Below are 25,924 nucleotides of genomic sequence, written 5' to 3' on the forward strand. Positions count from 1 at the left end.
GCTGGAAGATTCTGCTCTCCTTGGTCCGCGTTTTGATCCGATCCCACTTCACCCCCCTCTTCCCTCGGCATCCCGAAGCACATCACACCCTTCTCTCTCTCTCTCCCCCTTTTATATGGATTATGAATTTGACTTAACTACAGAAGAACAAAAAGCAGGTACCCTGTCTCAAAGTACCTATGATGAACTGTGTTAAGGAACAGGACTGTGATCGGAGAACAGCGAATGGTCACACCCTGCCACGTGAGAAATTGGATTTGAGCTGGACCTTAGCTCCACCGCCGGTGCTCAACAGTGCCAACGAAAGAAGAACAACAATAAGAGCTTACCAGTGATGGCTCTTTATAAAAGGACACTGGAAAGAAGAACCCATGTTAAGTCGAAAATCCTCTCCCAACCACCTTTTTATATTAACTATCTTCTTATCGAGTTTTCATGATGTTGCATCAATCACTTCCGACTGTACACTGAGAAGTTAAGAAAATCTAACTTTGTATAATGACATTCATACAACACCAGCCATGCACACGACTATACTGACTATTTTCGATCCACACGAAGTCTGGGCCTTAAGTAATGTACGAAATTTCCCTTGTTTTGCCAGAAACATTTTTTTTGCTTTACAGTATCCTATTTGTGCTCAAACAAGCTCCCCTCCTCCTATTCCTGGGCCTGACATGCGGCGCAGCTGATGTAATTTTGTATGTACTACCTCCTCGCCTACTTTATCAACTGTATGTAACCATGTACAAATGTGTCAGATTACTCCTGCCTGCCCTAAAAACTCTGTATCTTTAAGAAATGTATGAAAAACATTAACGGTATTATAGCTGAAGGGTTAACGAAGATGAGTGTCGGCCAGGCAAGCTGGCGAGATATGTTAAAAGGGAGGACTGTGGAAATTTAGTTTGTAACTGAACATTATCTGCGCCATCTTGCCTCTCCCCAGCGCCACGCACAGCGAACGCACGGCCGCCATTTTAGGCACCCCACTCCCTCCCCCGTTCATTGTCGATCGTCAGCGCGTTCCCCTGGCGCTGTAAGCATCCCCCGCGCGCCGGCCACCCCCGCTCTCTCATACACGGGCCATAAACCCTCTCCTTCTGCGCGACCCTGCCATAGAACCGCATCCCACGCCTGACCGACATCCCATACATGGTCATGCATCTCTTTGATAACCCCCTTCCTCTGCGCCCCATTGTCCGAACCGATCGCAGTCCATCACCTAGCCCTGCGGATGCAGTTTATTACCCCTTCTGTAAGGGAAACACCCCACATCAAAGGGATTACAGTAGATCAAAGTCCCTACCCCCTGAGACCCGACCGGTCGCACACACCCCCGGGAATTGGCGGAATGTCCAGCTGTGTGATAGCCATCTCCTACTGTGGATAGGGTGGGGACTTCCACTGTAGATATGTGTGGGAACGAGCTCGAAGTGGTGATTCCGAGGATGTTCTTTCATGTTCCAAGCGATCTCAAGAATGTGCTATGTATGATAAACCTGCAATAAAGTCATAAACGTGTTTATAAGAGACCAGGTCTCAGAGATGCAGTTAGAGCACCTCGTGACGATACCTTGCTGTCTGATCTGATGTGTTCTGCTCCGACGGAATAAAAACTTTGTTTCCTGCCTTCCAGTCTCCGGCGCCTGCCTCTTTCATTGGTAAATTATCGAATGGTATGAGAGGCGATTACCGCCGGGCAATACTTGAAGGGTTATCGACTGAAACTGCCGCTACCATTTAACAAAACCTCTTACCAAGCCCCACTGAAAACCATTCTCCATGGTGCAGCGAGACTTATATTGGACACACCACTCACACCCTCAAACAACTCAACTGTCTACCAATCGAGCCAATGGCATACTAAAAACTTTCTGCATTACTAACAAAGTGCTCTACACTGGAAAACCAATCTACCTCAGGAATAAACTATTAAAAGCTGTCCAAAAGAGACCACTATGAAGCTCAAACTGACTACTTTTGATTCCTCTAAAACTTAAGAGAGAGGTATCGCACAACCTCTCCTTCCCCGGGAATGCTTAAAAAATCTGGAACTTCCTTACCTTAGACCAGCAGGAAAATCAACTCTTGCCTCACTTCAAGAAGAAACTGAAGATTCTCCTCTTCAACAAATACCCAAATCCACCTCCTTAAAGCTCCTGACTAGCCTGCGGGCTTTGTACCCACACCTTTTAAACAACATGTGCACCATTCCTCCAGGGAAATATGTGCCTCTAATTTTCCCCATCTGAAAGAGACCTTACCCCAGCTACCTCAGACCTACAACGCCTGTGTTTACTCCTTTTCACCATGTTTTGTCATATTTATTGCTATGTGGTTTTCTGTTTTTATTTTGCTTCTCTGGTAATTTTATACAATTCCAGCTGTGCTCTGCAAAGGGATTTTATTTTATTTATTTTTTTATTTGAAAAGTTTTATAAAGCGCGAACATGACTCTTGGGGGTATCAGAGCGCTGTACACAGAGGCAGAAGCATGCATGAACTTAGAACATTTGAGGTCATCATTGTAAAACAACATGGAGTAAACAATCAAAGTCAGATACCGGGCAGAAGGCCCTACTAGTTCAGTTTCTCATATAGTGCAAAATATTTCCCGAAACATGCAGTAAAACAATCATATAGTGGCTCGTCACAGCAAAGTAGAGTAAATGACAAATCTGTAATCGGCCCAAGAAGTATTTGTCTATTATAGTTCTGTAAGGGCCCTAGAGTAGAATAACAGTTTAACATCCAATCAAAAATCAAAAATACGTAGCGAAAGAAACGTTGGGATAAATATCAAATCTGTCAACAAGGAGACTAGATAAAGAGTACATGATGATGCAGTTAATGTCCACTCAGGAAAAGCCATTTGGCCTCTTTCTTGAAATAGGCAGTGGAGGGATTGGTTCTCATCACCGTAGGAAGAGTGTTCCAAATTCTAGGTGCAAGTCCGGAGAAAGCACGTTTGTACGTACTTTTCTTTTTAAATTTAGGACGTTTCAAGAGTAGTGTGGACGTACTTCTTCAGTTCCGACCGGTTCCAGAAAGAACAAGCTTGTTCGCCAGATAGGCCGGGGTGTTGAAATGCAGAGCTTTATGTGTGAGGCAAGCTATTTTGAAATGGATCCTGGCTTCAATAGACAACCAGTTGAGATGCAAAAGGTCAGGTGTGATGCGATGGTGTTTTTTGGAGACTGTGATGAGCCTGGCCGATGCATTGAGCGTGGCTCTGAGAGGGGCCGAGCTCGCTTTAGGAAGCCCTGCAAGGGTCACGAGGCCATATTCCATTCGTGATATCACCAGGAATTGTACTGCAGTCTGTAAGTCTTCTGGCGGAAGGAAAGGCTTGAGTTTTTTAATTGTGTTAAGATGAAAGTTGGCACCCCTGATGGTGGTGCTGATGTGTGTTTGCATATTAAGGTATTTGTCCAAGGTAATTCCCAATGATTTAGTGGAATCAACCACGTGAGGGATGAAGTTAAGGGCTGTGAGTTGTTTTAGCCATTCGCAGATCGGTGCAGAGTGGTTGTGTGGGGCAATCAGCAGGAATTCAGTTTTGAGGGTATTCAACAAAAGATGGCTCTGGGCTAAGAATTGTTGAGTTTGCGAGAGAGCCTCATTTAAGGTTTTAATATCATCCAGAGAGGAGAGCTTCAGTTATAGATGTGTGTCATCCTCGTACATGTGGTAATGAATTTGAGAATTGTTCAGAATGACGGTGAGAGGCTCCATATAGGGGTTAAGGAGCGTGGGCGAGAGTGAGGATCCTTGCGGAACTCTAATCCTGACCAGAGTACTGGATGCGAGAGACTGTATGAGTTTAATCCTTTGAGTGCGGTTACGTAAGAAAGAGGCAAACCACTTTAGGACCGGCCCCGAGAGACCCATCCTAAGTTGAAGTAGATTAATCAAGTTTTCATGTTTGATGGTATCGAATGCAGAGGACAGGTCCAGAAGGATCAGAAGGCCAGGGACATTTTGATCTAGGGATTTCAAAGTGTCATCCACAATGTGAGTTAGAGCAGTTTCAGTACTATGCCCTGCTCTGGTACCGGTTTGATAAAGGTCAAGTAGTTGAAATTTCTCTATATGGTTGCATAGCTGCTTGTGGACGCATTTCTCGAGGAGTTTGGCTAGTGTCATGATGTTGGTGATCGGTCGGAAATTGTTAGGATAAAGGAATTCCAAGAGGCATCATTTTTGGGAGAACAACCCAAAGGTAGGGAGAGTGCAGAGGGAGCCCTGACATCCCCTGATGATGTGGTGTAGAATGGAGGTGGGAACCTGGGAGTGTTAGGTTGCAACTCCTGTTCAATTTTCTTCGTTTTTTCAGAGAAGTGAACTGTGAAGTTCTCCCAGCTAGGAAGTGGAGTCAAGGAAGCCAGGTTGGGGTTGGACATGTGGTTTGGTTGCTGTTTGATGATTTCAAATAGTATCTTGGATCTATTTTTAGCACCGTCCAGCTGCTCCCTGAAATGGTATGTTTAGCAATGCAGATTTTTTTTGTTGTAGGCATTTCTCATTTTCCTAAGTTGATAGAGGCTAGTAGTGGAAGGCTCATTTCTCCAGAGACTCTCTGAAAACCTAAGTTTATGGCGTTCGTCATTTAGGGTACCATTAAACCAAGGTTTGGATTGTTTGAGAGGGATCCCTTTAAGTTGTTTCGGCGCAATGGTGTCAAAGATATTTGCGACAGTGCTACTGTAGTGCTCAGAAAGATCATCAAGGTTGGTCATGTCAGTGGGCGGCTGAAGTCTATTCATAGTGACGGAAGTAAGATCATTAATGTTGATGTCTCTCATGTTATGAGATAGTTGTTTAACTTTTAGAAGTTGTCCCTTTCTGCGAGTGGTCTTTTCCAGAATGTGGAAAGTGATTTGATGATGATCCGACCAGTCACAAGGTAAGATGTCATCCAGTTGGATGATATTGTCTCTAGCAATAATGAGGTTGAGGGTTGTTCCTTTACTGTGGGTAGGTCCCTTACAGAACTGACATAAGTTGAGATCCGAGAGGAAAGACTTAAAAGAGTTGACTAAAGGATCATTGGTGTCATTCCAATGGAGGTTGAAGTCTCTGAGGAAGATACGGTATGATTGATCCGAACAAGAGCTGATAACCTCCATGATTTGCTCTATGAAGAGCAAATTGTCACCCGGTGGATGGTAAATCATGTGAAGCACACAGACAACCTTGCTCTTATTCAAAATTTCTGCTACTATATAGCAATATTTATTTTGTGCACCATAACTCCCTCAAAATTGTATTGGCAACTTCCTACAATTTTCTTTTAAACTTTGTCACAAAACGTCACCATGTGTCTTTATCTACCTCAAATGTATCTTATGCAATTTCATACCTCGTCACTTTCTGTCATTATTGTATCTGTATTTACTCCAAATGTATCTCAAGCCTCTGCTGCTAACTCTGTGAAGCGCTCTGATGCCCTTGGGTCAAGTTCGCACTGTATAAAACTCAATCAATAACATATAATAAAAACTAAGTGACATTAAGGTGTCATAATGTATGCTGAGGGGTCAAATCAGAATGGCATTTGCATCCTCCAGTTTACGGGCACAAATGCCTTCATTTAGTGAATCTCTCCACCACAAATGCAGAAAAATACACAGCAGAAGAGGGCGCTGGCAGGATGGATTGCACTTGAGATGCTGACTGGTACTCAAGCTTTACAACAAACAAATGATGGACGGAATGCTGACAATGCAGACATTCTCCCCCAGTCAAGAGATCTGGGTTAAATCCATTGTTCTTTTGCCCACTACGCCACCCCAGTTCAGACATGGCGATATGCAAATCAGTCTTGACCCTGTGCCTCATGGGAACAGTCCAGCCCGAACTGCCAAGCCATGTCTTCCCTGGACCGCAATCAAGCATCCTAGGACCGGTTTCTGGCTATCAGCCGTCATCAGCCAGGATAGCTTGACTCCTGTGGCGTAGTGAGCACGGGTCCCACGTCTGGGAATGCCCATGCCACTTAGGGCGAAAAGCGTTACAACAAACAAATGATGGACGGAAGGCTGACAATGCAGACATTCTCCCCCAGTCAAGAGATCTGGGTTAAATCCATCGTTCTTTTGCCCACTACGCCACCCCAGTTCAGACATGGCCATATGCAAATCAGTCTTGACCCTGTGCCTCATGGGAACAGTCCAGCCCGAACTGCCAATCCATGTCTTCCCTGGACCGGAATCAAGCATCCCAGACGTGGGACCCGTGCTCACTACTTGCTTGATTCCGGTCCAGGGAAGACATGGCTTGGCAGTTCGGGCTGGACTGTTCCCATGAGGCACAGGGTCAAGACTGATTTGCATATGGCCATGTCTAAACTGGGGTGGTGTAGTGGGCAAAAGAACGATGGATTTAACCCAGATCTCTTGACTGGGGGAGAATGTATGCATTGTCAGCATTCCGTCCATCATTTGTTTGTTGTAACGACTGGTACTCAAGAGCACTGTAAGAACCTTGAAGTGCAGAACATAGCCTCCTGGTGAAGGGTTCACCATCAAATGCATTGAGGTACAGGGGTGCGCATGTGATTACAGTCATGTTTTAAATATTTAATCAATCGAAGATGGAAAAGTATCTCATGGAGTATGGCGCTCAAGTAAGCTTTGAGCTTCTGTTTGTGTGGGGAGCAATGCAGCTTAAAGGGACACAGGTGGCTGTGCAGCAGCACACACGCGCCAACCTTGAGTTTTGCCAACCGCATTCCAGAAATTATTCCTGGAAGACTGCAACTGGCAAAGCTTTCCGGGTGCATCCCGAGAAAATGTAAATTCCTAAAGTGTGTGAGGTTATGTTCCTGTGGCAGTGACAACATCTCGATATCGTTTTAAACATTATTTGCAAATCAGGCCTCATATCCAGGGTTATTTACAGACTTGATTTGAGAAGCAGTTGGTAAACAGCTGCTACCCCGTGGCTAACGCTGGTTGCCTCCCACCCAGAGGTGCATTCCTTAGACAGCTCAAGGGACATTTTACCACTATCAATTGTGAATGCTGGTTAGGGAACCGCTATTTGCGATTCCCTAAATGCAATTCTTGTAGCTATCGCAAATTGCAAATTAGCATTAAGCCATCGCAAATTACCACCAACTTCTAGTAGGTGGCAAATTGCAAATTCCTAGAATAATGCATGTATGTAGGGCATGTAGGTTCGCTACATGTGCAGACAAGCATATTTCACGGAAGCAATAGGGTGTTCTTTTGGCACCCTTGAAATTGCATGCGCAATTTGCGAGTACCTATTGAGTACTGGCAAATTGTTCATGCAATTCCCATTCATTCTTGTGGGCTTCTAGGCCTATAGAAATGAATGGGAAGCCATTCCTTATTTGCGAGTCATAATTTGCGAGTCACAATTAAGGAATGCGTAGGAATCACAAAATGTTTGCAAAAACCTGATTACATTGCATTTTGCGAGTCTATATAGCGAATCTGTACATTTTGCTATTATAGACTCACAAAATCCAATGTTGATACATCTGGCCCACAGACTGCATAAAGGGGAGGTGAGGGATGTGCTTATAAGGAGGGACCTCAGAAGGGCCTGAAGGGCTGTGACAGGGTCAGTCGTCGCTTGTCAGGTACATGTGATTGTCTCAGCTCCACTTCTGCAAGACCTCTAAGGTAACAGGATGTTGATAAATGAGCAGGCTTCTTTTACAGCCCACTCCAAGGCTGCCCATCTCAGCCTTGCTTTAAATTGTCCACACTGTCGTAGCTCCTTAATTGGACCAGTGGTCCGTCCTTCGGGGTTAACCAGCCTATTAAAGTTTAATACATCTCGAGCTCCCAATCTCTGTGTAAATTTAAAGTACAGACAATCCCCAAACCAGCAAAGGGCTGATTAATTGGTCTTTCCGAGAACTCCAGATTTCACTTAAATGTCAGAAGAACAATTTGCCGCCAGTCGTGGAGAATGACGCTTTACTAATGGCACAAGAAATACTGTTTGTCTGGTCCCTGTCTTTAGCAAATGTCAGGAGGAGAGAGAGAGAGACGCAGAGGGTGCATTCTCTCTGTGGCAGGAGGTGTTCTGATGACCTCCCATGCACACTTTACATCTAGTGCCCCACTGAGGTGTTACTACCCTGCAGGGTACGGCTAGTGGGGAGAAGTCTGACAGTGAGACTCCTATTACATGTAAGTCATGTAAGAGTGGCCACCACCCTCCAGAGGTCAGTTCTTCTGGAGTGTGCCTATTGGACATGGGAGGCAGAGGCGTCACCACCACCCTCCAGAGGTCAGTTCTTCTAGAGTGTGCCTCTTGGACATGGGAGGCAGAGGCGTCCTCCTTCCCGTAAGGGCAGAGTGACCTCCATCCATGTGTCGCCCGAAGTATTTGTTCCAAAGTGCCTTGGGACAGATACCCGCACTGCCCAGATCCTTCAGCTGAGAGATATATCCAATATCCCAACAGAAGTGTTTCTCCTTCAGCAAAGCCTCGCAGCTTCCTAAGCACCATTTGTGTAAAAACGTCTTGATCTTGGTTTGGGCAAAAAAAGTGGCCCCTGCAAGAAACCAAGGGGCATATCAACAAGGGCTTTATCTCTGCTTTTTTGGCTTTAAAAGCCAAAAAAGCAGAGATAAAACTAGCACCCTATCAACAACAGGGTGCTAACACGCAAATTTGCATGTTAGCACCCTTTTACTCTACGCTTCCCCTTGCATCCCTAATGAGATGCAAAGGGGGTGTTCCAGAGTAAAATAATAGGAGAAATGTCGCTAAGCGACATTTCTCCTATTATCAAGAATGTCACTAACCCTGTTAGAGACAAAAAAAGCAGCGCTAACCGCGGTTAACGCTGCTTTTTTACGTCTGCTAATTTTCAGACTTAGCCATGATATCCTATGGAAGGAGGATATCATGGCTAAGTTTGCCTGTCCCTATCAACAAGGTAACGTGTGATTATCGCTGGGTTTCCAGCGATAATCTCACGTTAGCCTGTTAGCGTGTAGATTTTTATCGCTATTGAGATAAGCGTTGCTAATAGCACGCTATCTCAGCGATAAAAATTCACGCTAGCCGGCGATAATTATCCTCACGCTAAGAGCGCTGAGCGATAATTATCGCCGGTTGTTGTTGATATGCCCCCAAGGGGCATATCAACAAGGGCTTTATCTCTGCTTTTTTCTGGCTTTAAAAGCCAAAAAAGGAGAGATAAAACTAGCGCCCTATCAACAACAAGGTGCTAAAATGCAAATTTGCATGTTAGCACCCTTTTACTCTACGCCTCCCCTTGCATCTCTAATGAGATGCAAAGGGGGCGTTCCAGAGTAAAATAATAGGAGAAATGTCGCTAAGCGACATTACTCCTATTATCAAGAATGTCGCTAACCCTGTTAGAGACAAAAAAAGCAGCGCTAACCGCGGTTAACGCTGCTTTTTTACGTCTGGTATTTTTCTGACTTAGCCATGATATCCTATGGAAGGAGGCTATCATGGCTAAGTTTGCCTGTCCCTATCAACAAGGTAACGTGTGATTATCGCTGGGTTTCCAGCGATAAACTCACGTTAGCCTGTTAGCGTGAGGATTTTTATCGCTATTGTGATAAGCGTTGCTAATAGCACGCTATCTCAGCGATAAAAATTCACGCTAGCCGGCGATAATTATCCTAGCGCTAAGTGCGCTTAGCGATAATTATCGCCGGTTGTTGTTGATATGCCCCCATGTGGGATATTTACAACAAAATGTCGGAGCGTGGTGTTACGCCAAAATTGGTAATGCATTTTTTAAAATGCAGAGATGTGCCATATTTACACAAATACAGTGCACCCCTGTGTTTGCCCTCGCGCTGGTGCTAATAAAACCTAGTGCCAGTGCAGGCACCCTTGCGCCATGTTGCAAGGGCACCTGCGCTGCAGGGGCAATAGCTTATGTGCAGGAAGGGACACCTTCCTGTACATAAACAATAGTGAAAGGCCATTTGCTCATTCTATATGTGCTTCAGAATGCAAAACACGTGGAAAGAGCAAACAATTAGGAGAAATTATTAATTTCTCCTCATACCACCAGTCTAAGAAAAGGTATTAACTGGTCTTAGTTTTTGGTGCTTCCTCAGCCTATATATGAGGCAGAGTAAAAAAGAAATGGGTATTGGAGAGAAACGCACTCTACAACACCCATTGCATGCTCCTTTCACGCTTTGAAGCTTGAAAAGGTGCCTTATTTACAAGGCGACATTAACCCACGTTAAGTGGCCAAGGCGGCGTTAAGCCACATTAAGTGGCTTAATGCAGCTTTTGTAAATAAGTAGAAGGGGATATCGCCCCCAGAGCATCGCTAAAAGTGATGTTCTGGTGGCAATATCTCCTTGTAAATATGCCGCTATGTGTTCAATCTGCATTTCACAAAGTGAAATCTTTTGAAGATCCTAATAATACTGCCCCAAAATATGGAGTGAATCTGTCTATTGGAGTATTGTGTCCTAATCGGATGTGAGTCCCCTCGCATAAAGTTTGTTTTCTGTGATAGAACCACATCGGCCTTTATCCCCTCTAACTTGGCATGTATTCCTCAGTGCTTTTCACATGCATTTAGACCTATGAAATTGTATGTTAGCATTTTAAGCACCATCTCTGCATCACGTCATTAGATTTTTGTTCTGTGGCACTTACAAGTATTTACATATCAGTTTCCTGCAGGTTGTAACTATCTCCCACCCCTTCCAAATTTCCCTAATAACATGCAAATTCCAAACAAAGCTCTTATGACTATGCAGGTTGGCTATTGCAGTTCCCGGGCTATAGAACTAAACAATCAACAGACGTTACCTCTGTCTATGCATCAAACTTCAGTCGATTTACTTGTGTTTCCACATGAGCTTTCTGCATCCGACACCTGGGACTGGGGTCCTCTCTCTTACCATGGATTGGGTATGGATCCTATACACATGCATAGGCATATTCTCAGATCCTGTCGGTTCCTACAGGTCTTGGCCTGGAGAGATCTTTGGAGGGAGTTACCTCAACATTTTTGGTCCTATCTGTCTGCCATTGTACCTCCGTGGACTCGTCATTGCGCTGGTGTCATCTGACCAGTCTTCTCGCTATTCATTTGAAATTTAGACTTTCAAGACCCAAGAACCCTTCTAAATCCACATTGTCCCTCCTGGTCTGGATCTTTACATCCTCACATTTCTCTATATTAGCAATTAAACTAGTCTCCATCACCGCCATTTAGCAAATAGTGAACAAATCTGCTTCCACTATTGTCTCTACTCTTCCTTTCAGCTCATGTGTTCTTTGGCCTGCATGTTCTACGTCGACTCTCAGTGACTCTATAATGTTTTTACAGCAATTCAAGGAGTCGGTGTGGTCAGTTAAGATGCAACTGCATAGAGTTTAAAGAAGGTCAGGTTATAGCTAACCTAAGGAATATTCAGGCCAACATTACATTTTCAGTCGAGTACCAATATGCTCTCACTCCTAGTTTGCAGACTGTAGGATCCAGGCTGCATGGCTCAACCCATCTACATGCAGTCAGTTATACTCTCCATGGCCTATTAACTTCAAGGCTGCATCTCTCATCACCATATAAGGAAAGATCAGGGTGCCTGACGTTGGTCCTCTTAGTTTTCCTTATAATGAGGATAAAATAGGCGGGAGCGCCACTCTCCCTCATCCTCTTCCTGTCATACGGCGAACGTAAGGCAGACAAAGGCCTAGAGCATCAGTGGGGCAGCAAGAGTCATCGCACACACCCTAGAGGTGCTTGTTCATTTCCCACCTGGTCAGGGACCGAGTGACTGAGTCCCATCTTAAGTGTATAGTGAGTATAATACAGTAGGGGTTTACAGAAACGTAACCTATTTTTACAAAATTCATTTCTAATAGTTTTCTTTTTCTGTTCTACTCTACCAATTATTTTCTAGTACATTGCTAATAATGTTCTAATTACCAGCCATGAAAAGGCCCAAGGCCTAAAGACCATTAAAGAGAGAAATGTGTTGGCCGCATCTAAAACACAGACAGAATCTATGCCAGCAAACATGATGTTGAATTAAACTATCACCAAAACACCTCAAAGATACTTTATTTTCTCCTAGTTTGCAATGTGTCTTACTATACAGAAATGCAATTTCATCTTCGATTCTGGAGACTCACACCATCCTCACCTCTTTTATTCATGAAAAAATGGGAAAATAGGCTCACCCTGCCTCCTAGAGTTCACAAACCGCCACCAGCTATGGATTTTGCAGCACACTCTTCCTAGCAACCATGTTGCCTCAATGACTGGAGTAGGCAACCTAGAGAGCTTAACTCAGGAGCAGCAGGTCATATCCACACTGGCAGTGGACTGATGGAACATTGCATTCATGTGGCCAATAAGTCAGACCCCAAAGTTTGCAGGGCCAGTGGGATCACCCGTCTACAGGGGATCCTTTTACCAAAATGTCACACAGAGCTGCGCTCACCAGACAGAGCAGTGATTACATGGGTATGTGTAGATTGAATTAGCCTCTTTGCCTCCAGTAAATGCATTGGCTCTACCAGCAGTTCTTGCCATGTAAAATGGGTATCATTTCTATTCATCCCCTATTGCATGATCTCTTCATTGTATTTTTTTCTTATATATGGCATGAAGTCAGTTGTAGTAAATGGAATCTAAGCTGCATCCAGCTGACCCTGCAAGAGGCCACATAGGAGGTCAACGCTGAATGCCATGGATAGTAGAAGCAGGTGCAGGCCTTGGACTTCAACAGCTTCACTTACTACCCCCCTGGCTCATTCTCAAGGTCCTGACACACGTCACAACTCCTGTGCCAGTCCGGTCAGTACTGCTGGTAGCGTCTTGTGATTCTTCAGGATCCCATGTAACATCTCTTACTTGTTTTTCCTTAAACGTTTTCCAATTCTCTGCCCTAAATCAGTCAATCAATCATGATTCATAAAGTTTTCAGAACTTATTTTTGAAGGAGGTGTGTTATGCACAAAATCTTCAGATAATATGGGAAAGTTTTATTTGCAAGCAATTCAATCTCAACAGATGTGATAGTAGCTGCTGATGTGGAAAAAGGGATAACCCTTTTCCTCAATGAATGCTCAGTTTTATGAGTTGAAATCAGTGGTGAGTTCATGCAGTTGGAGGGAGGACCATACATAAAACACCAAACCACAAATAGGCTCTGAACTGATAAGACTGCGTGGACAAAATTGAATTTCATAGACCCTAAGTGTTCATGTGGTAAAAACCCAGCAGAAAGGCAGGTGGGCACTATACATACTAAATGCAAAGATGTATTAAGCCTCCAGAAAATGCTTGTGATGAACCAAACTATGACAAACTCTTGCATATCCACAACTGTAATGTCTTAACTACAAAGGATAAGGGGATTTCTTTGAAGCTGACCAAGATAAAATCAGAGAAAAGACCTCTCAACATATGGGACAGTGCAGAGATATTCAGAAGAGAATTACAATCCCAATAGCTCTAATCAGTGACAACATTTTTCAAAGTCAAATGCAAAATTCATAGAAATGCTCACCACAAAACAATCAAATGTGTCTAACAAGCCTAACATTCCATCAGATTAATGATGCTTCAAACCAGTTGAGGATTTATTAACATCTTGCAAGATCTTGCAAACCTTGACATTCCTAAAAATAGCAATGTTGATGCAAGGTAACAGCTGTATGAGGGTCTAATTTACATTATCAAAATCAGAAATTCTATTACAAACTCCCAAAATATCACCTAGTCTTCTGACACCATCTCGCAGCTGCCAAGTAATGGTATCAGAGGTAGATGAACCAGCAGTCAGCAACTGAACTCAAGATCAAAGCTTTCAAGCTCGCTGTAAAACTCCTTTGACATCCAACATCAAAGAATTCTTCCCCATCCCCGCCCCAATATCACAAAATTACTGAACGTGTGAATCGCCGAGGACATAGTAGCAGGACCCCTGAAACACACAAATTACTTATTGATTCCTGATGGAAAACCAATGCTGAGCTGAAAACACTAGCTGACTAAAGACACATTTTAAATCTCCAATTTCTGAGCTAGATCTTGGAAAGAGAACCAAAACAAGAAAGCCAGGCAGATGTCTACATGACCAATAATCAGATTTCTGACTGATGAGAGCAATGAAGTTACATTAGCTACACATTCATATCTGGTTCTGTTTGTAGTCTAACTCCCAGAGAAGGCCATGTTTAACTTCTCTGCCCACAGAACCAGGTAAGACCTCTCACCCTCGGTCTAGGTCCACTCTCTCCCTGCAGCTCTGCTGGGCCATCTCTTGCTTCCAGACCCCGACCTCCTCCTTGTGAGGTTTGAGGCTGCTGCCCGCTCCTGCGCCTGCTGCCCACTCCAACTGGGACCAGTCTGCCTGTTACCACCGTAACCTTCCTCAGCCGTTTTGTTTCTTAATTTTTTCCCTGTTGTGCCACTGTTATTGTACCCATCTGTGTCTTGCTCTAATTCCACCACTGTTTTTATTTTCTTGTGCCTGTCTGTTCCTTTTGCCTTTTGCCGCTGCTGCCCCTGCGGCCCCTCCCACCCGGAATACCCATCTCCCGCCTCCCAGCCTCTCCTCCTTCCCACCTCCCCTACTTAATGGCGGCTGCGCGCAGCGGGCATTCTGCTGGCTCACCGAAGGTGTACCAAAGGCAAGCCCGTCTGCGCCTATCCATGACCGGAGTGCGGCCAGCACCATGAACCCTGGACCTCCCAATATCCATCGCTATGACACTACCACCCTCCTCGCACTCAGCCCTGGAAGACTTAGAGAATGCCAACAGGCCTCGCCGAACACGACCCATGGCCAATTCTCCTGCCTCTACTGCCGCCAGACCCTCACCGCCACCCCAGCCTCCAACACCGCCGACGCCCGCACCGGGGACACCCTAAAATCCATCCTCCTCAATGTACACTCCGTACACAAACACGCCATGGAAAACTGGGACCTACTCCATTCTCTCTTGCCTGACATCGCCTTCTTCACAGAGACCTGGACCAATGCATCCTCCGCCCTCAACATCAGCACCGCCATCCCAGACTGATGCAAGATATCATAGGAGAAAACACAGATAACTGTGGCTTAACACTTTATAATGCTAATGGTGTCATCTCCACAAAAGACAGCTCTGCGTCTGCTACAAAGCTTAAAAAAGACCTGGATTCACTCTCAAAATCTCCCACTCCTTTAACTTTGGAAAATTTGTTAGAGGAGATTAAAGCTCAATCCTTGGCTTGTTAAGCAGGGATCATATACTTACTGAGGCAGAACATCAGATAAGTAACACTGAGGATTGTATCAACAAATGTAAGTTTATGTCAAAGGAAATTGATTCCTTAAAAAAACTCACAGAAGATTTAGAAAATAGGAACAGGCAGAATAATTAATCCATGCATGACTTTCCAGAAGGCTTGGAGGGCTCTGATATATTATTCTTCCTCAAAACTTTGCTTCCTGAATTGTGGTAGATTCCAGGTTCACAATCAATCAATATTGAAAGGGATCACAGACTACGTCCGAAATTACTTGTTGCTTCACCTACTACAAAGCCATGAGCCATCATTTACTACTTTCTGCAAGTGACCTGATGATTGCCCTTCAAGCAGACAAAAAGAAGAGACTAAAAGGGAGAGTTCATGCAATATTTATTTTTCAAGATGTTTTGAGAGCTACTGCTGCCAGGAGAAAGGAATTTTTAGATTAAGGCCCCCAACTTCAACAGATGAATGTTCACCTTATCTCACGCATCCTTGTGTCTTCAAAGCTTTATCGAGAGTCAGAACATATTCTTTTGAAGACCCAAGCAGACCAAAAGAATTCATCTCCATTCACAAATTTTTCGTAAGGCCTTTTTACAATGATCTGTAACTTGATGTTGCTCTCCTGTTGTGTTTTGCATTTCTCTAATGAATTTTATTTTATTTATTTATTCTGTGTTTTATATAGCGCAGACATGACCCTATTAGGGTATCAGAGCGCTTCACAATTCCATAGCCAAGAACTTTCGATGGCCAGTTTGGCACAAACCTTTAGGCAAGCATTAACAAACATAAATAATCAGATTTGGCCATTTGTGCTTACTATAACATGCATACATGTCCTAATGATTACTAGAGATCTATCTGTGTTAACATAGTCTGTGATCTAAAAGGTATCATAACAGTGTCTGGTCAATGATCTTCTCAGTGACACTTTGCTAAATTTATGTCTGTTCCTGTTAGGTTAATATAATTATTCACGTTTTCATAACACCCTCTGGTTTCATTCTATCTTTGTTCTTATTTTAAGGTTCTAGACTATGTGACATATGTTTTTTTCTCTGTCTGTGCTTTGTTATGTCATTCGTCTGTGTATCACCCGGTGGTATATATGATAAAATCCTACTCCCATTGTTTTGGTTTATTATTCTTCCCGCTATGTATTATATTTAGTGTGTCTAATGTTTGTAGAGTTCTTTGTAGTTATACACTTCTCGTTTTGTAATATTTCATGGACTTCTCATCTTCAGTGTCTGGTGTCCACCATCATTGGGTCCCTTTGTTCAGACGTTAGTCTTTTTAGTCTATTCTATGGCTGTGTATTTTATGCACTGGCCATCTTCTTCTATTTGTCATCTCTATTTTCATGGTTCTCTTTTTCCTTTACTATTGTTTCTTTCTTACACATGAATACAGAAACAGGCACCAACAAGGGTGAAAAATTGAAGGCTGCTACTAAAATAAGTTTTATCATTCACAGCATTTACCATGATGTTTTAGGGCAAATTGAGTCCTGGTATGTGAGGTAGGATGCTCCCACCCTCCTACTACCTTAAATCCTGGTTGGGGACTGTTGTGCTGTCCCACTCTATGGAAGTGTTGCGCAACCGAGGCGATGCATCAATTCTGAGGAGTTGTGAAGCTGTAATGCTAGGTCCCGCGTCATTGATGAGTATACAACTTCCTGTGTGAAGTGCGAAGTCCGGTGTCGAAGATGTGTCGCCCAGTCGAGGCGATGCGTTGGTTATGAGGAGCTGTGAGGTTACAATGCGAGAACCTGCATCATCCTCAAGGCCACCGTTGATGAGAGATTTGTGATGCGATGGCCTGGGTCGTGAAAGCTTCGCACAGGCAGTGGTTCCGATGCAGGCTGGGAGGTCGATGCAGAGTGCTTGCACTGAGAGAACCCTAACTGCAGAGGCAATGCATTGGATCTGCTTGGGATTGGGGTTGCTCAGCAAAGGAGATGCGTCAGTTCTGCTGGGTCCATAGATGGGCAGGCAGAGCAACTTTAGGCCCACTTCAGAGGATCCAGAACTGGGGTGGCACCACTTGCCAAGGTAGGACTCACAGATGGCAGAGTTCAGATGCAAGTTTCAAGGTTGTTGAAAACTTCTGTCCTTGAGGCTCTAGTCAGGAGGTCAGCCAACTAGACCTTGGAGTCACTCTGGGGTTATGTTATGTTAACTATAGCTTTTATAGCATGTAGTCATCTGCAAGTCTCTTAGCGCTTGGAGAGAGAGCTCAGATACCCTCTACCATGCCCGATGAGCACCAAACAGATATGTTAAACTGTGTCCAGAGCCTCCCTAAACAGAAGGGTCTTGGGTTAACCAGATGCAGGCCCAGCCTTTCTTAGTCTTTCTCACCCAGGTGAGAATGCAGCAGGTCAACACAGCAGGTCAGCAGCCCTTTATAACAGCAGTCCAGCAGAGTGGCAGTCCTTTCATGTAGCCCAGCAGTCCTTCTTCCTGGCAGAGTATCCATAAGTCCAGACGTGCACTGATGAGTTGGTTTCTGCGGTCCAATGCTAGCCGTGCCTTCCTTTGAAGTGGAAGAAGCTTCAAAGGATTTCCCTCTGAATTCCACAGGCATCCTGCCTTCTCTGCCCTGACTCCAGACTAACTACAGGTGGTATTCAGCCCTTTGTGTCAAGGCAGGACACAGCCTATTCAAGTATAAGTATGCCTGTGCCCAGCTCTGCCCCTCCTACCCTTCCAGTGATGGCCCATCCAGGCACACCTACTGGCTTCAAAGGCAGGGCTGAGACATGTTTAAAGGGCTACATAAATGGATGGCACTATAAGTGCTGCAGGCTCACTTGTAGCATTAAATTTACAGGCCCTGGGTACATGTAGTACCACTTTACTTGGGGCTTATAAGTATATTAAATATGTCAATTGGGTATCAGCCAATGTTACCATGTTTTAAGGAGTGAGCACATACACTTTAGCACTGGTTAGCAGTGGTAACATTCACAGAGTCCTAAGATCAGCAAAAAGGGAGGAGGAAGGCAAAAGGTTTATGGGAAGACCAGCCTAATGCTGAAAGGTATTACAGTCACTTAGACTTAGGGGCATATGTACAAGGACTGGTGAAAGCTACCGCTAACACTAGTTAGCAGCAGTTTTCTTGCCGCTTTGTACCGCTGAAAACTATCGCCTTCAAGACGTCTCTACATGGCGATAGCTTCATGGATCAGCAGTGAAAACTGCTGCTAACATTAGCGTGATGGCGATAGGAATTCCGGAGTTAGAGGGCGAAAACCAACGAAAGGCCCATTAGCAGCAAAAAAACACCCGTTAGTCAGCCCTAATGCCTCTACTGGAAGAAATAGCCTATCAGTCGACCTCCAATAGAAAATAGGCACGAAAAAAATGAAATGCAGAATGGAGCAACCAGGGCCAAGTGCAGCACACATCAACGACCCCCTCAAACCACCCAACATCCAGGATGACCAGGATTAGAGCCTGGATGCGTCGCTGGAACTGCGTCTGGAGCCTGGATGCGTCGTTGGACCTGCGTCGGGAGCCTGGATGCGTCGCTGGCCCTGCATCTGGTGCCTGGATGCCTCACTGGACCTGCATCTGGAGCCTGGATGCCTCGCTGAACCTGCGTCTGGAACCTGATATAAAGCGCCTCTCTCTGACCTGTAATAAAGCCCTTAGGCGAAGTTTTTCCCTGCACAGACGTATTTCTGCGCAGGTGCAAACTACTCTGTACCCATGAAAAACCCACCCCTGTCCCGTGCATCCAGCACTGCCTAGTGTAGTGTTTAACAGTGTCTTAGTACATATATGGTGGCTATTGTATGTATCATTTGAATTCATTGTCACATTCAATGTATCACAGGAGTTAACATTACATGTATTACTACTAAAAATGCTGTACAATCCTTGTTTTGCTTTTCGCTCCGTGTTATTCTTGTCAACAATAAATGGATGCTTCGTGTTTCAGACTTGAACGCTGAAATGCTCTCAAGCGGAGTAATGGGCCCACGCACTGAAACGCGCATGAAGGAACAACACTATTTTTGACTGCACGTTGCCTCGCGCTTGAACGCGTACAACGTGGCAGTCATTAGGGCGCGGTTCGGGTGTGGCAGACTATAAAAGCCACACCCGAGCTTCGAGAAGGCGCTTAGCCTTCCGTCTGCAGTCGCGTCAACAGCAACTCTACTTACCCGAGTTTCGTATTCCTGATTTCCAACTTCAGCATTCGTCTTCATGCATCTTCACGGATACCTGAAAAGGAAAGAGAAAGCTAAGTGACTTTTCAATTCTTCTATGCATAAGGCGCCCACCACAAGACAGCAACAGTAGAAGCGCGCACAAGAAGGACTAATTTGTGGACATTCTTTTTGTGATACAAACAGACAATTTAAGCACAGTTGTGATAATTAGAAAACAAGTATTGCTAGGATTTTTATGTCATTTGAAAAAAACGAAAGTGTTTGTGTGTTGGTATATTTTCCTATATGTTAAAAAGAACTGAACACTAGAGTGATGGAGTAGAAGAACAAAGAAGTATGACAGTAAGTGAGTAAAACACATTTAGGGTGTGTAAATAAAATAATAATAGAATTGGCATCTTATGAATATAAGAATTGAAGATTAATATGTAAATCTTTTCTGTTCTGAAGAAGAAATCATCAACAACATTTGACAAACACATCCCAAGAGACTCCATTGATAGGACAACAACCTTGGTGACAACATTTACGACGACTTCCTCCATCTCCCTACACCATCTTGGACACTAGGAACATTCCAGTAGAATCGCAGGTAGGGCAGTTACATTTTCTAATTCATATGAATGTTACCCTAGAGAGTGTAGAGTAAATAGACATCTCGTAGCACGAATTCCTTACAGAATTTCTTGCTGCCTCGCAGGTCGACAACAGGAATCCATCAGTGTCCGAATCCGGCCCTCCTCCCTAGTTTCTATTTTGTAGCCATAGTGTTTGAACAAATCTCTGGTTATACTCTAGGGGTCTTGGGAGGTTGGCTCATAGCGTCTCTGCGAGGGGTCTTGGGAGGTTGACTCATAGCGTCTCTGTGAAACCTCACCAAGCACCTTACAGGTAAGAAGCAACATCTTGCAGGTAAGAGTGATTGGTAACCTGACACTTGAATGCCTCACTGGACCTGCATCTGGAGCCTGGATGCCTCTTTGCACCTTCGTCTGGAGCCTGGATACCTCACTGGACCTGCGTCTGGAGCCTGGAGTGGGATGCAGAGGAGCTGTGGAGTCGATGAGCCGTGGTGGTAGACATTAAGGAGCGGCGAACGCCCATACCTGATGATGAAGTCTGGCCGGTCACATGGAGACACGTAGCTGACCTGTGTGAGAAGACACCCTTGAGCCCCTTGGAGCTGTGAATGGTAGAGGTGCTCCTGCGCACCAACGTAGGGAGGTCTGTATCGCATACTATGATCCACCACTACACCGGGGTGCACAGAGAGGATTACCAATGGTGGGCGGCACCTCTCTGCATCACAGGCCGGATGAGGTTGCAATGTCTGGACGCTGTGGAGGGTGAGGCCCCTGAGTTGCACCAAACTTGTGCTGCAGGAGCGCTGCAAGTTCACACCTAAGGGGCCCTGCTGAATCAACTGCATCGGGAGGTTGACAAGCGGACTTGGCGGCAACTGCTGTGCCCACACTTGTGAAATCCCACCTGGCTGAGGCTCCTGCTGAGTGAATCACAGATTTGGAGAGAGTTTAGCGGATTGCGCCACAGTGTCAATGTCCAGGTAAGGAGAAGGTGGGACATGTAGTGGAGGAGTCCTGGTGTCGAGTCGCCCAGGCCTCGCACCAGTAGATGATGCACCCCCAGTGTCGGCTCATCTGCTATGGCGGAAGAGTGTCGCCCCACTGCTTCCAAGCAGTGCAAGAAAAGGAACAATCATCACATGATGATAACTTCCTGATGTTATCGTGCCATGTTTCCTTTGCGGGCGGAAGGGTGGGTAGGGCTGCTCCACTCACGGATCAGATCAGGGGCGCACACTCAAGTACGCAGTGACTGTCTTATCAGCCTACTCAGCCTACAAAGCAGTCATGCGCACTGTCCTGTTTGCAATGCAGGCTGCATTACAGCCTGCATGGAGAACATGCCTGCACCTACAGCCCCTGACTGAACGCCTCGTCCCGGCGCCAATCACCAATCCCAACGCCGCATTGCAGAGTTGTGATTGGCTTAAGGAAGGGAGCCTGGCAGCCTACTTCCTGTTCCTGAAAGCAGACTAAGGAAAGCAGGAGCAACGAAGACACAGGACCTGGCCTTGAGGTAAGATATCTCTCATTTAAATATTCACATCACCCGCTCACACACACCCCCGCGTCCACGCCCAATCCAGTGTTCTTTTCAGTGTTCCCACCTTCCAGCTGTTAAGACCCCCCGCAGCACTTCCCAATGGCGGCTGCTGAGCGGCCATGCACAGCGGGCGTACCACTGGTGTGCCAAAGGTATATATGGAGTTACAACGCATACCATTATATCGCATTCAATTAAAATGCATACTAATATTATGCATATGGCAACAGTAGGGAAGGTGTAGGATTGCGGAGATGTAAATATTACTATTCCCACTTCAGAGGGTGCAATCCTAAAACTGACCCTTGCACCCCAAAGCAAACCCTGAACCCTAAAATACATCTTTGAGCCCCCAAAACACTCCCTAAAAATCATATTTAACCAAAATGCACACCCCAATTTTCATATTTGACCCAAATGCACACCCCAATTTTCATATTTGACCCCAAAACACACCCCAAATACACCCCACATTTCATCTCCGACACCTGAAACCTATACCCACCCTAAAAATACCCCATTACTGGCCTCACAATGCAATGTAATGGAATGCGATGGAAAGGCACCTGCATTGTTGGACTTGCATTCTAAAGGTATTGTGATGTAATGCCTGCATTGTTATGGACGTCTCCCGTGCCAAAGACAAGCCATAGGCAAGCCTGTCTGCGTCCATCTGCCCCATGACCATGCTCAGCACCAAGGACCCTTCCTCTCGGACACGCCACCCCTACGGCGCCAGCAACCACCTCGCCATCAACCCTGGACGCTGCATCGCCTGCCAGAACCAACATCTGGTCCGGACCAGACATCGCCATCGCCATCACTGACGGCTAGTAAATCACCCACAAGGACCACCCCGACCGTCCAGGAGGAGGCATTGCCATCACCTACAGAAGCACACTCTGACTGACCACGCACTCTAATGACCCTACGGTGACCATGGAACACCTCGACTTCCAGATCCGGACCAACCCCATCCTCTGTGGCACCCTCATCTGCAGGCCCCCCTGGGCCATGGACACCCATTCCCTGATACCATTGTAGACCTCATTGCACACCAGGCTCTCCCATCCACCAACGACATCCTACTTGGTGAACTCAAGTTCCACCTGGACAACACCAGTGACCAGAACACTAGCCCCTCCTGGGGTAGCTCCCAAACATCAGACTCAAGCAGTTGGTTACAGCAGCAAGCCACATAGCAGGACACACGGTCGAGCATGTCTTCTCCGCCATCTAGACCTTCAACTACAGCCACACCACCGGACTCTCCTAGACCGACCATCATTGTATACATCATGTCTTCACTATGCCCACCATACACAACCACCATCATAGCCCCCTCGCAGCTGGATCAAGGCCACCGAAGTACGTCTCGTCAACTCCCTCAGCACCACCAATCCGCCAACGCTTACAGACGATGACACCACAGCGCGCAACCGCCACCAATGGATCTACAACAGAGCCAACACCCAGGTACCCCTCAAGAACGGCACTGCGTCAGTACCTTATGCCTGCATGACAGCGGTGTATGGGTGACACAGGGATAGGCTGGCCCCATGCATTGCTGGAGTTGTGTCATGGTTGTGACACAACTGCACTGAAAGAAGGTCTGAAGCACACCTGATTTAGCCCACATTATTGCGTAATTCAGTTTGGCGTGCAAACTCTCTTATGCGCTCCGTTCCTGGCGCAATTTCAACATGGTTCAAAACATCGGGACACACAGTTGTCGTGCCCCAGCAGAGATGCACAGCCGTATGCACATTGGAGAAATGTATTCACTCATACTCCTTAGTGTTACCAAAGTTCTACCAATTTTATTTTCATATTTATCCATTTTCATCCGTCACGTCAAGAGAGATAAAGTTTCAAAGGTTTTCGGCATTTTAATCGCTCAGGAATTGCCCATCCGGGCCTATTCACAGGCATGTAACCAAGCTCCATTGTTCCAATACATTTAAATAACCCAATGCATTTCGGTCTGATTTCGACCTTCGTCAGGGGTATCTAAAAATGATTAAAAAATGATCATCAGCCCATACTTATTCAACAATGTTAATGCTCAAACGTTAATCAAATACCCGAACTCATATATACAACATGGTGAACCAAAAACATAATATCCTAATCATCTCTCCTATGTTGAATGCAAAACAACTACAATCTAAGCAAACAAATAAATACTCATCCATTACCCACGAAAGCGGGATTGAGAGATGGATTTAGATTATTTTTACACGGGGAGGTTCCTTAGTTATATTAACGGGGATAAAGCAGAGGGAGGATAGCAGGGTAATGGATGAGTATTTATTTACTTTGAATGAAAATACAATGAATTAAATATAAAATCACACGATCAATAAGAATGCAAAGTAATGGAAAGAAAAGGGAAGATTGTAAGTAGAGTCTCCACTGAAAAGTATAAGAAAAAAGGAAGGTTAGAGGAGATGGAAGGATTTTAAATGCGAGAAAAAGACCAAAAGTAGAGAAGAATGACATGCCAGTAATAAAGGAGTATAGGAAGAGCAGAGGGCAAATCAAAAATGTATAGTAAGATAAATATAGAGATAATTTTTGAAGAACAATATACCTGTTAGTTGAGGGAAAAATGGAAAAGAATAGGAAAAAGAAAGAAATATGAGATGAAAAATAGACTGACGCATGTACTGGAGGAAAAAAGAGAAGAAAGAAAGAAAAGAGGAGGAAAAGAAAGAAGAAGAAAGACAGCCAGAAAGGACAGTACATGTCAAGATGACGACTGTAATACGTACCGTTAAATAAGGGTGGGATGAGGACAAAAATGAGGAGTGGCGACAACAAATGAAGACGGCACAACCAAAAAGGGAGAAGGCACCATGCCGGGACGCCAACCCGATAAAGGTTGGGTACAAGTAACTGGATTCCAAAAGGTCTACAAAGGAATTGACAAAGGAAACAGGTGAGAAGAATCACCGAGCAACCTGTAAAGGAAGCAAACATTAGTAAAACAAATAGCAAGATTTAGCAAAACAGTCAAGTAACAGTAGAAGGACCAGGAATCTCCATTGATGAAGTAGAGTGTGAATGAATAAATTACCTCAAGTCTGCAGGATCATCAAAGGTGGACGTGTTATTCTGAAAAGTCACCTTAACGAGACAAGGATGAAAAAGCCCATATCGTGCACCTAGGGCCCGTAGTGCGGGTTGTAGTTCGAGGAAGTCCTTCTGTCTTTTAGTCGTTGCATTAGAAACATCTTGAGAGATAAACAAGTTAGCACCAGACCAAACGAGTTGTTTTTTAGACTTAGCCGCGTTTAGTACTTGGATGAGGTCCGTAAATTGCAAGAAAAAGAGAATCACTCCACGAGGTTTTGATGGAGCCGATGCCGAAGAGAGACGAGGACCCAATCTGTCAGCACACTGAATGTTCAAATTAGTTGAAGGTGGAAGATCTAGAAGCTTGGGAAGCAAGGAGGTGAACAAGGCGACTGGGTAATTCCCTTCAAGGTCCTCCGGAAGACCAAATAAACTACGATTGTTCAGTCTATTTCTGTTTTCAAGCTCTTCTGCTGACTTTTTAAGCAGTGAAATATATTTTTCAACAACGCTATCTTAACAGCAGCATCCAGGACGTCACTGACATGTTGTTCCTCCAAGGAGAGCTTAGAATCCATAGATGACCACTTGTTATCCATCACCTGTAATCGAGTATTAGTCTCCTCAATGAAGGGGCGTAGTGCATGTATCTCCTCTAAAATAGTATCTAATGATACCGGAGTAAGGGGTTTAGGAGGAGAAGGTGGGTCTTGTTTGAGGCGTTTAGTAGCTGTAGGTGTGGTCTGCGTCTTGGAGGCTGAAAAGGCAGAGGTGCTGACTGAGAAGAAGAAGACTGAGCCATCTCTACTGCAGAGAGCGAACTGTCCGTAGGAGGGGCAATAAGTGAGCAGTTTTACCTTTATTTGAATGCAGTAGGTTTTTACTCCTGCCCATACAAAGCGTTGAAAAACGTGGAGAAAAAACGCAGAAAAGGATGCCAGCCTCCGCCTTCGAGGCACCACCCCCATATCAACGGCCTTTTCCGCCCTGCCGGGCAATCGTTATGATTGCCTGTGGTGAAAGTGTGGCGGGTGGGCTTTGCGCCCCCCACGCTTGTGGAACAATTTCCCCTCATCCTGATCTGGTGGGAGGAAATGGGCATGGAGATGACGGAGGGACCGCCACCGCCGGGCCGGTGGTGGCAATCTCTCTCGCCATTGTAATGAGCCCCAAAGTTCTGGAACTCAGAATGGTGGCCACAGCACAGGCTTAACTTTCAGGTCTCCAGAAAGTAAGAAAAAGACCCTCAATGGGTATAAAAATGTTGTCAAATA

The sequence above is a fragment of the Triturus cristatus genome, chromosome 11, assembly GCF_964204655.1.
Source record: "Triturus cristatus chromosome 11, aTriCri1.1, whole genome shotgun sequence".
Lineage (NCBI taxonomy): Eukaryota > Metazoa > Chordata > Amphibia > Caudata > Salamandridae > Triturus > Triturus cristatus.